At 35.1% G+C, this 12195-nt stretch overlaps 1 long non-coding RNA gene across 2 annotated transcripts in view; it reads right to left on the bottom strand.

The window, feature by feature from the left end:
* Positions 1–11933, bottom strand: part of LOC119472200 — a 110226-nt gene extending 98293 nt beyond the window's left edge. For both annotated transcript variants that reach the window (XR_005201319.1, XR_005201317.1), the window contains exons 1-2: positions 11821–11933; positions 9573–9663 (exon numbers count right to left, since the gene is read on the bottom strand). This is a non-coding gene — a long non-coding RNA (uncharacterized LOC119472200). The remainder of the gene's footprint in view (positions 1–9572; positions 9664–11820) is intronic.
* Between the last annotated feature and the right edge of the window lie 262 nt (positions 11934–12195).

Here is a 12195-nt window from a genome sequence, read left to right as displayed (position 1 = left end):
TTTTTTTTTTTTTTTTTTGTGACAGTGTAGTTCCTTTGGTTTTGAATGTTGCACTGAAATGCCTTTTTAATGTAATGAGCAGTGTTATATGGTTATTTATATTTAGCTCTACATTCACATTCATCACTACCCTATGGAAGAATTTTGACAAGCAATGTACAAATGTGACATGGATACGAAAGCATATCTCAGAGGTCTGGAATCTATGAATGAATTCCATGCTCAGTATAGTGCTGCATAACTCTGGAGGAGGTTCCCAGGAAGTTGCATGGAACACAAATTCCACCTTGAGATTTCACTCCATATTCTCTTCTGCTTCTCCAAAAGCACCTAGCCTTTGCCTTTCTTACACTATCTCCTATATTCCTTTCTCATTCTATGTTTCTAAGTGACTTTTTCTTATTCTTTTGCTCATTTCACTCTGTGTTTTGTAGTTTAGTCTGCAAAACATTCATCTCAAATGCTTTTCTTTCCTCTAGTCCTCCCTTGCCACGTCTGCGTAGTTTCTGTTTGCTTGGTCTCTTTATTTATATTACACCTAGAGCTGTACTAATTCCTTATGCAGCCCGCATTTGAGTTCCTTTATTTCCTTGTATAGGTTTTTAGTGTTCTATGCTGAATTACAAGGACCTTGAAGCCAGAGGAAAAGCTGAGCAGCCTGGCTGGTTGCTGAGTCACCAGGCTTCACTTTGTTAGGGTATATTTTTTTGAGCTTTGGCAAATCTAGTGTTCTTGCTGGACTCCAGGTTCCTGATCTGAAATAATAATTTGTATGTTCTGTTAATGGGTTTCAGTATGGGGTAATTAGTTATTCCTCCTAAAGTTTTTAAAAGTGTAAATTCTATCCCAATAGCATTTAGAATATGATTAGAATAATAAAATATTTAATGATGTCTACTATAGGCCTGGCACAGAGATGAATTGAGAATCTCTTTTCTTAAGAACTTTAGTGAAAGAGAGGCTTATAGAGAAGGGTTCTTTCAACAGACAATGGTAAAGACTTTCCATAAATTCATGTTTTAGCACAACTATATTTTTAAGTGTTCTATATTGAAATAATGAAAAGAAGAATTACCAATGTAATCTAGTGTTTCCAGATCCCAGCAGAAGTATCCAAATGACTTTTAACAAAACATACCCAGTTAATACCAATCATTAGATCTGTATTTTAAGAGTTTTTCCCATATCTAATAAATATGCACTTTGGCTTCAGTTTAATCCACATTTCAACCCTGTTTTAAATGGAAGTAGGAGAAGAGAAAATTAACATTTGTTGCACCTCTACCATGTGCCCAATACAATGCTAAATCTTTTAAAAGCATGATTTCAAAAAACACCCAGAACAATGCTCCAAGGTAGGTATTATTACCCCTAATTTAAATATATGGGGAATTAAAATGGTAGATCAGGTGATTCATTCAGGGTCACCCAACCAGCAAGTGTAAGTCAATATTCACACCCAGGTTTACTCATTCTAAAATTTATGCTGGCTGTATTTTAGCATGTTCCTACCCCAAATGAAACCACAGAATTGGGCTTCACATAGTCTTTTAAAGGTATACAGGATTGTGGTAGCCTCTGAACTTAACTGCTTAGTAAAACAGTTAGGCTGCAGATGAGAAAAACAAAGCTTGAAGAGTTTAAATGATTTGCCAGAATTCATTCTGCTAGTTGATGTCAGAGATTGGAATCAACACAATTCTTCTCTAGGGCAAGTCCATGCTATGCTCTGCAACATTCTGTCTAAAAATAAAAAAAAAATTTAAACTAAGCTCCCTGCTTCAAGTAATTCTTAAACAGAAATGTGATGACCAAATATATTATGGAAGCACCTTTTAATGACTGGAAATTTAGATTTGAAAACCTGCAAATGTTCTTTCTCTCTGATACTTTAAGACTGTGGAACAAAAGTACTTTTCTGCTATTTTCTTTTCAACTAAAAATAAATGAATAAGTTTGAGCAACATAAGGAGACTCTCATCTCTATAAAATAAAAATTAAAACAAACAAAAAAAAAAGTTAGCTGGGCATGAAGGTGCCTATAGTCCCAGCTGCTCAGGAGGCTGAGGTCAGAGCATGGCTTGAGTCACACCATGGCTAAGATTGCAGGTGAGCCGTGATCTCACCACTGCACTCCAGCCTGGGTGACAGAGGGAGACCCCATCTCAAGTAAATAAGTAAATTAAGTAAGTTAACAAATAAAGAAATATGTTTCCTTTTTCCCTCAAGATTTTTGCGTTTGATAATTTTTAAAAATCATTTTTCATCTTCTAGGTTTTCTCAGAGTTAACTTTAACCTTAAAGCTGAATCCAGGGGCAGGACCAGGAGTCAACTGTGAGAAATAAGGACATTTCTCTCTCCACAGCTCTCTTTGGTTCTTACCCACCCACATCTTGTCCTTCTAGCTCTCCTTTTTCTTTCTCTCTTTCTCTCTTTGAGCCTCTTTCCTTCCCCCTATCGAATTCACACATACACACACCGACACTGACACTTAAATTATCCTGTGTCCTGTGACCTTAGGCAATCTGTGGTTAAGTTTATTAAAATGACAACATCAAAGCATTCATAAGCTCAGCACTGATACGTCAGACACTGGGTTTTCTCATACACTATCCCAATATCCAACTACTTCATGTAGATTTGTCTTTTGTTTTATCCAATAGGTTTCTGAGCTATTTTCCCTCAGATGAATACCCCTTTAAGTCTTCAATACAGAAATCTTATAAGAAAAGGTTTTTCCCCTAATTAAAAAAAAGTTTTTCCTCAATATAAGAAATGACATCAATTTTTAAATTATTAAATTACTATTTTAATCTTGTATCTTAAAGTGCACATTGGGATCAAATTGAATGATTTCAGGGCCATTGCTTTAATTTTTATCATCAGATTCCAGGATTATGGATGGAAGGCAGGGTGGATGTGAAATATTTTCTCATTTTTTTATTTCTAAAAATAATAAATAACTGGCAATTAATGAAGCTAAAGTAGTAAAAGCTTTTACTTGAAGATAAATTTTATTTTTCTAATTATCATAAGTATTCAGGTTCTCCCTGAATCATTCAAGCATTATAGACATGTGTTACATAAAATTTCTATCCTCATATGCCCCCATTTGCCATTGCTCCAGGGTTATCACTGTTAATAGTTCAATTACTAGACTTGCAGACTCAGTAGTTCAGTTACTAGACTTGCAATACACATATGTTTGCATACAAAAGAACAGGATCAACTATATGTAATATTCTGCAATTTGGTTTTTTTCCTCACTAACAATAGCTATGGAATTTTTTGTGTGTTACTGTATATAGATCTTTCTTATTCATTCCAATGTCTACCTAGTATCCCATCTTACAGATGTGCCATAATTTATTCTCTGACAAACATTTAGTCTGTATCACAAATTGTGCTGCAGTAAACAAGCTTTACATATATTATTATTACACGCTTACTTTCACCATTTACCCAACATGTCAGACACATCCATGATCTGAGACTTGGACATGGAGAAGAAAGACAGAAGTCACAATCTGAGGCTAGAAAAACAGTTCATTGTCTACTTCCAGGGGTAAGCTGTGGGGCTCACAGAGGGGCAGGTACTACAGAGTCACAAAACACACAGCATGACTTTTCATTGAGGGGCTACAGATGACTCCCAGGTCCTGAAGATCAATGGATCTTAATATATTCTCATCAAGGAGAGAGCCCATTTAGATGCAGGCTAGGATACCCAGTTCATGTTTATCAAGGGAGGGACACATGGGAGGAGAAAATGAATCTCTCAGAGGGTAGTGCCTGAAATATAAGACACACCAAAGGGCATCTGAGGTAAGACTCAGAAGAAAAAAAAACAAACAAAAAAAACCCTCCAACATTTCCCAAGAGCTTACAGAAAGCAAAGGTCAAAGCTCAGATAAGTTTGATTATGTTTTCTGGCTCTTTAGAAGTTACACACCCTCTAAATTGCTATAGTCATCTGTTGTCATGAGATCTTAGCACGTGTCATCTACAAAAGTAGCCAAGCTACAACGCCATATGCACATAACACCTTGATCACTGGCTGCATATTTAATCTCCTAGAATTACTGCATTTCTACCCTATGTAGAAAACATACCCTCAAACTTTAATTTTTCTCACTCCTATCTCATCTCTCTCTTTTTTTTTTTTTTCCTGTAGCAAAATAGTTTGGCTACAATTTTTAAGCAACTACAATGTGCCCAGCATTATGCTAAGTATCTTTGAGACCTTATCTCATGTAACTTCCACAATAGTGTTATGAATTCAATGCTATTCTTACCACCATCATGAAGGCTCAATGAGATCACACTGCTAATAAGTGGCAGAGCCAGGGCTCAAATCCAGGCAGGAACACTCTAAAGCCTGTGTATCTCATCACTATGAGATATTGTTCATTTTATTCTGAAAGTTCAAGGAATAAGTATGTAGATTGGAGTGATGGAGCCTTGTTAAGATGTAATAATGAGACTAGAACTACCCAACTTCCACTGGGTTTTTAATTGCCAGTTAACATAATCCTGAGATTGTCAAAAGCAGAATTTTGGCCAAAAGGTCAAAAAGCCTAAAGTAAGGGAGAAGAATTAAGCCCTTCAAAATATGTTTGAGATCTTTCCAAAAGTTCTTTAAAATGCCAGATAAGACTGTTGAGTCATGCTTGAAGCCTTTGAGGAAATGTGGAGAATGAAATAAATCATGTTTTCTATAAACAAACAAATTTACGTTTCAGGTTCAAACAGGTAAAAAGGGAAATTTTGCAAAATTTGGGTCTAGGCTTACTGAGCAAACTTGAACAAGATTCTAGGACTGATTATTTACAGGATCCCTTGTTTGAAACAAAACAAAAATTTAAACAGAACTATAGATTTCAAAACATGAAAATCTATTTATTTTTTTCTTTCTTTAACAAAGTAATCTATCTGGCCATTGCTGAAGCCCTGACATTTTTCAAAAATGTATTTAGCAAAAGCTTTCATGGTAGAAATTTTAAAAAAAGAGAAATACAAGGTCAAAGAAGGGCAATTTGGTAAAGGACAAATTAATCAATTCCACCATCAAACCTAAACCTATTGGCTAGTTGTCCAAATATGTACAATATACTAGTCTCTAATGTCTCTAATAGCAAGTTGTAACAAATCCAGTGGGTAGCAGCATCAGGATGTAAATAGTTTATTACAGGATGTCCATGCCTAAGTCTAGAAAGATGAATTTTAATGTGAACAAATAAAAATAAAACAAATGAGACAGCTCATTTCCCCCAAGTAACTTTGGGTAATATTTTCTAATGGCATTATTGAGCATTCCTCATAGTATTCAAAAAACGAGGCAAGCAAAATCAAGTTCTACCAAGAAACTTATTTAAATAGCTAACACTGCATTAGGCATGTTTAAAGTCTTAAGTAGAGAGAGTACATAAAGACACAAAAGAATTGGGCAATCTCAAGCTGCATGACTTGTCCAATGTTACCACGTCCAATGTTGTTTCATTTCTTTCCTAGGCTGGAAAAATATTTTATTACTTTTTGGCTCATACTTGCCGCATTTGTTATTAACCTTACTCTACTCAAAACCTACTACAAATGCTGACTTCTGCTCCCATGCAAAATCCCTAATTCAGACACTTATAGTACACCATGTGTATTGTCAACCTAACAGTCATGTGCTTGTTTTTTATGCTGCCATGGCCCAAATTCATTCTAGGGCCTACTTTTCCATTTAACTCAGATAAACTCTGAAAGGTCACAGACAATCATAAAGGTCTCATCTTCCACAGTTGGCTTGGGGAAAGGGCATGCAATCCAGTTTTGGCCATTAAGACATTTATATATTCAGTTATTGATTCCATAAGTATTTACTGAGCACCTACTACACAGCAGGAGCTAGGTGCTAGGGAAACAGCAGTGAACAAAACACAAATGTCTCTGATGTCCCAGATCCTAATTGTGGGAGAAATAAAACTAGTAGAAATACAAATAGTGTTAAAGGAGTTTGGAGAAAAGATTCTTCACTTTTAATATTCTAAAAATAATCCCAAAGGAAGAAATTGTTATTTATCTTCCTCTGGCATCGATGAATAGAACGTGATAGAGTTTCAGCAACATAGAGAGGAGATAGCCAGTCTGGCTAGCATGGAAGAAATGCACATGGAGAAGAAAAACACAAGGACTGTCATGAGCACTAAACTAGTCAGCTCTAATGTGTAAGCCACTTTTATCTCTTTTTTGCCTGCCTGCCTGCCTGCCTGCCTACCTGCCTTCCTTCCTTCCTTCTTTCCTTCCTCTCTCCCTTCCTTCCTTCCCTCCCTCCCTCCCTTCCTTCCTTCCTTCCTGAGACAAAGTCTTGCTCTGTTGCCCAGGCTATAGTACAATAGTGTGATCACAGCTCATAGCTCAGTGTAACCTTGAACTCCTGGGCCCAAGGGATCCTCCAGCTTCAGCCTTCCTAGTAGCTAAGACTTAATAGGCACATGCTAACACACCCAGCTAATTTTTTATTTTGTGTGTAGTCTGGATCTCACTATTTTGCCCAGGTTAGTCTTCAACTCCTGGGCTCAAGTGATCCTTTTGCCTCAGCCTCCTGAGTTTCTGGGTTTATAGCCGTGAGCCACCATGCCTGGCTCCTGAATTTTCTATTACTTTCTGTTGAGAGTACCCTCACTAATATGGCATTGTATACAGATTTGGTAGAAATATTTTTAGAACAATTTACTTTATCTCTGACCACTTTTTATAGGCAGATTGACTAGCAAACCTATTACTTCATTGATAATAGATAACATTAAAGAGAAAGGTAAATATATGCTGTTTTGCTAAGCTTGTGTACTGGCCAGAGAGGAAGAAAAAATATATAGAATTAATGCACACAGACTACCATATCACTTAGATAGAAATATACACCCATCGTAAATATATTTCAGTATAGATGTAAACAGCTATTGTTTGGCACTGAAAAAGTAGGTATCTGTCATCACAGAAGGATTAAGTTTATTTTGAGGCTTGTCTTATCCATGTATATACATGAATAATCATATATATATTTCAAAATCATCTAAGAAAGATTTTATATATATATATGTAAGCCTATGTGTATATAAATATAATATATACATATATATTATTATACTTAATCTTTAGAATTTGATTTAGAAATTCTAATTTGATATCTTAATTAAAAATATATTTCATGATGAGAATACTAGAGGAGAGAGACATTCATTTTTTAATGCAGATATAGAGATGGATAACATAATCAACAAATATTCCCCCAAAACTTGGTGAGAAGAAACTGTTTTCAAAATTTTGATATGATGAGGCAAACAGCAAAATCCCTCATAGAGACAGAAAAGGAAGAACTTAACAAAGAATGAATGAATGTTTGAGCATCTACCATTTTGCAATGAATTTTCACAATTTCTTTTTACACAAAGACATGACCCTTATCTTTCAAAAAGTTACATTCCTGTTTATAAGAGAAAAATCTCCCCTCATACTGTCCCTTTCGTTCTTTCCCCTTCATTCCTCCCTTCCTTCTTCCTTCTTTCTTTCCTTCCTTCCTTCCTTCATTTCTGCCTTCCTTCCATTCTTCAACAAACATTGAGTGCCTTCTCTGGAGCTGGTATTGTATGCTATATTATGAATAAGACATATAAGACAGCCTTTTTGCCCTTAAGAAGCTTATTATACTCAAGAAAAGAAATGATACATTTAAATAGATGTATAAATACATTTAGTGTATATTTGCCTGTTGAATATTATTGGGTAAACAGTGAATGGTACTGTTTTAGTCAGTCCAAATGGCTATAACAATATATCGTAGACTGGGTGGCTTATAAACAACAGAAATTTATTTGTTACAGTCCTGGAGGATGGGAATTCCAAGATCAGGGTGCCAGCATAGCCAAGTTCTGGTGAGGACTCTCTGCTGCACTGCAAACTTTCATTTGTTATTGGACCCTTACACGGCGAAAAGAAGATGAGAGGTCTCTCTGGGGTCCCTTTTAAAAGGCCACTAATCCCATTCTTGAGCACTTTATTATCATGACCTAATCACCTCCCAAAGACCCCATCAGCTAAGACCATCACATTGGAAACTGGAATTACAACATATGAATTTGGAGGGGGACAAAGACATTCAGGCCATAACAGTCACCGAAATCCAAAGTGAGGAAAGAGAAAGCTGTGAGCAGAGGACATGTGGGGAGATACTAGGAAAAAGTGGTTTCTATGGTGGTTTTAATAAAGTAATGAGTATACATAAAGGGAAAGGAAGATCATGAAGGCTGGGTAAAATGTAAAACAAAAGCATACATGCACAGATGTATGCAGGGTACTCTAGGGACAGTGAATGGCTTATGTTGTTGAAGGTACATGTTCCTTATAGAAGACTCATGAAAAATAAGTTTGAAAGGGCAGAGTGACGTCATATAATAGAAGTATTTAGGGGTCAGGCTAATACTTGGTTTAAAGGTATATGCAACTGGAAGCCTATTTAAGCAAGGCAATACAATAAATAAAGGGGCTTAAGAAGAATTGTCTGTCACTGATGTAGCAAATGGAAAACTTTTTTTCACTTACTGGACTGTGATGTTTGAGTTGAAATTAGGCTTCAAAAGAAAGGTGAACAATTGTGGTCTCACACTAAAAATGGGAAGAATCGGGTGAATATGTATACAGTTTACTGAATCTGAGACCCTCATAATAATGATGAATAACAATTGTGGAGATTTGTAACTATTAGAGTTTGATTAAAGCATAGATAAGAGTAGAAAATAATTTAAGCAGCAGAATCACCCAACTTATGTTTACTTCAAAACAAGTAAAGCTTTGAATTTGAAAATCATAGTCAAATGTTAGTTTAAACATGCAGCCTGTTTAACTCATTCATCTCATTCAATTATTTCAAAATATCATATTTTAAATGTTAATTTTGAACATAAAAATCCCATTTAATGGATTGAGCTGTCTCCTAGAAAACCTTTTATTAAGCCAATCACATTCTATAACTACTAGAAAGACTTGGGAATGCTAATAAGAAAAGGAATGTTTTAATGAAATGAAACATCCAAACACAAAGCTACCCAGATCGGGCTACTTAAGAGTCTCAATGGAGAAATGCTAAATATTATCAAAGGTCTCTCCAAAGCCAGAGCCCTAAGGGCATAACAAACTCCTCCAAGAATTATGTTCTAAATTAGCTAGTGTTCCCCTAGATTGGTTATTAAATCCTTATAACCATATCTTGGAATTAAAAACCGTTCATATTACACACTCTGTCAATATTTTATGCATTATATTAGCAAGGAGGAACTTCTACAGCTTAAATTTCTCATTGGCTCTGTCTCCAAAAACACCACTTGGGAAAGTATGACTCAGATTCTCACCTGGCAGGTAGAATACAAAATGTTCTCTTTTCACTCATGCAGACAGCCTGGACTCATGCCAGGAAGATTCTCTCTGGCTAATGTGTGAACATTCATTGATAATATTTTAAACACACACCTTTGTATTAAGAGATAATTGACTTTTTTCTTTTAAATATTTAGTGGAAATGAGTACTTACTTAGGTTAAGCTTACTTAAATGACTTCCCTCAACTTGAAAACTTTGATGTGAAAGTTGTCGAACTGCCAATGATTGCATCCCAAAGGAAAGCTAAGGATGAAAAATAATGACACATGGAATATTCCAAAGGTAAAACAGCCTGCCTACTATTGAAAAGAATTCTCAAAGAATTTATTAATATACTTCTCAATTCTCCCCACAAAGTGTGTAATTACTACACATATGTGAATTGAAGGTATGATGATGCTTTTTTCTTTTTACACCCTGCCCCCTTTCCCCTCTGAAGTGCTTACACCAGAGTCAAGCAGAGTATTATTGAGCTAGCATTAACAAGTAATGCAGCTATGATAAAAAGCTAGTTTAAGCCTATAAAATAATCTGCTATAAAAGGAGGAAATGAGAGAGAGGTTGGGAAACTTTTCTTTGGTCTGGGCATGATGATCACAAATTGTGAGTGTGCATGAGAGTATGTTGTGTACTGTCTCTGCTGGTGGAGATTCTTCCCCATTTCCCCTTTCCTCCAACATAAATGAGCTTATGTGAGCTCATCGTCAAATTCTAGAGTATGATTTCAAGCTCAGTCATTAATGTTAGATCTCAATGTTTAGACCTACCAACAACTGTATGTATCAACTCAAAGATGAATGTGGCATGTATTACAAGACAAAATGAGATGATGATTTTGTACTAAGACCTCACCAAATATTTTGTTGTCAATAGCCAACTGTTTTTTAAAGAGTGATTATGTTATTATTTTGTTCATTTTTTTAATGGAACTTTACAAGTACCAGTTAGTCTTAAGGGAATCCTTAGTTGCTGTGAAATTAAGAGCAAGTTTCAGAAAGAAACAATTTCAGATAGAAGTTGAGAAGTTCAGATAGAAGTTATTTACCCATTAATAGAGATATGAAAGTTAATTCAATTTTTTTCTTAACTTGGTTTTTCACTTCTTTACCATTGTAAGAGATTGCCCATAAGCTTAGACAAGCATGGCTCTCAGCAACGCTATCCAAAATATTAGTGATATCCACAATACTCCAAGAAAGGAATTTTGTGCCACTTAAGTTCCAATCTCTATACTTGCACATTGTGTTTAATAAGGAGCTTCATAGTATTCTGTGTACCAGATATGTGTGAGATGGCTGAAGAAAGTGAATAAGACCACTGAGGCAGTTACGAAGCTAGAAATAGAAGAAAGAAGGTGAAATTTTCCAGAGATGTATAGGCACATAAAATTTCTTCAAAAACAGCCACCTGATAAATGACAGAATAAAATAAATATTCTGTTAAATTAAAATGTGTATAGTTTTAAAAAAAAATCAGCACCTGACATATACTGAATCCTTTACTTGGGAAGTGTCAGAAAAAAATACATCCCGGTAATATCTATTCCAACAAACCACTTCAGCTTTTCACCCTCTTGAGGCATTGTAATTATTCCCTTTACACATTGCCTTTAACATGTTAAGAAAAAGTATTTAATATCCTCATTTTAAAACATTTATGTCATTGCTTTTGCTCCCCAGGATGCTGTCATTTTCATGCATCCATCGTTAAGTGAACATCGTGCCCTCATTTTCCTTTTCATTTTCAAAGGAAGACTAAACCGACCTTATTAGTATTTTTAATCTATTTTTCTAAAGGGAAAAACACCAAAAATCAACCAAACATTTTCCTGTGATATTAAAAATCGCTAGGTGGTCTTTAAATTTCCTGCCTTTATATGCTTCTTTCATGTAAGAAACTTGAGACCTATTTTAACTTGGCTTTTACCCAAAGAGAACTTGAGTTGGCTCAAACTTGAACAGGCAAACTGTGGTTTCTTTAAAAAAAAAAAAATCTTCTTTCTAACACTTTTTTTAAAAGCGTTAATTCAACTTACTCTTCCAAGAAAAAAAAAAAAAAGAAAAGAAAAAAAACCAGGTGAAAGTAGTATGTGGCTTTCTTTACCATATACATAGCAAATGACTAAGACAAAAAATTTATTCACGATCACACAAGCAGCCTAAATAAATTAATAAAATCAAAAGATATTCTGAATTGAATAAAAAATAGTCACAAGAAATGTGAAGCCAAAAGATAAATTTATATGGCAGCCAAGTTGGTTTCATCCAGTTCGCCGCAGTTTGGTGTTAGCCAGTTGTCATACAAACGGGTAGTTCAAGACGCCAGAAGCCTCTGAGTATGAATGATGATGGCTTAAAAACTCTTTAATATCACTGGAAAACCTTGAAGCACACATCCTACTAGGTCATTAGCTTTGAGTTTACATGGAGATTTCTTCTCAGCATCACCTACAAAAGATTTAAGATCAATGGTCCAATTAGCTTTTTGATTCAACAACATATTCTTCATTGAAACTGTGCCTAAAAAAAAATACACACTTTGTTAGACTTGATGTAACCATTGATTTAAATACTAATTCCATTTATTTGTGTATGTCACATATACAAGAGTTTCTAATATTAGTTAACTGAGGATAAATAATAAACATAACAGTTAATTTGCTCTAAAATTGCTGTAGCTTAAGTCTGTGGTTTAACTTACTGAGATGACTTTTATTTTTGTTATTCTCAGTATTCCCTTTGGGCACTAGCTAAGAAACCTGTGGCTTTTTCAATC

Source organism: Cebus imitator, unplaced genomic scaffold, assembly GCF_001604975.1.
Source record: "Cebus imitator isolate Cc_AM_T3 unplaced genomic scaffold, Cebus_imitator-1.0 Scaffold4, whole genome shotgun sequence".
In the NCBI taxonomy this organism is placed as follows: domain Eukaryota; kingdom Metazoa; phylum Chordata; class Mammalia; order Primates; family Cebidae; genus Cebus; species Cebus imitator.
Note: the sequence above shows the minus strand (reverse complement) of the source record. Positions and strands in the feature narration are given on the sequence as shown.